Raw genomic sequence first — 380 nt, 5'->3', positions numbered from 1 at the left:
GAGTGTGTGTGTGTGTGTGTGTGTGTGTGTGTGTGTGTGTTTGTGTGTGTGTGTGTTGGGCTCTGATTTAGGGATCAGACTAGTTAATCACAGAGCATGAGTGGAATGAATGCAGCAGCTACACAAACACCATCAGTGCAGGAAATGATGCGTGTGTGTCTGTGCGCTCATATTTGGTAGCAAACAGGAGGTTGTCTTCTGTGTGTGTGTGTTGTCATTTATTGAGCTATAGAAGATGATGATGATGATGAAGGTGTTGTGATGAGAGCGTGCTGTCGGACACGTGTTGTGTGTGTCTGTGACTCTCAGACGTCTGAATCCCGGCTGAAATCTAGAACATTCTCTCTGAGGGCCTGAAATAGCACTGCAGACACGGGCTG

Source organism: Sinocyclocheilus rhinocerous, unplaced genomic scaffold, assembly GCF_001515625.1.
Source record: "Sinocyclocheilus rhinocerous isolate Xijiao unplaced genomic scaffold, SAMN03320098_v1.1 scaffold828, whole genome shotgun sequence".
NCBI classification, from domain to species: Eukaryota; Metazoa; Chordata; class Actinopteri; order Cypriniformes; family Cyprinidae; genus Sinocyclocheilus; species Sinocyclocheilus rhinocerous.
This window is presented reverse-complemented; position numbering follows the sequence as displayed.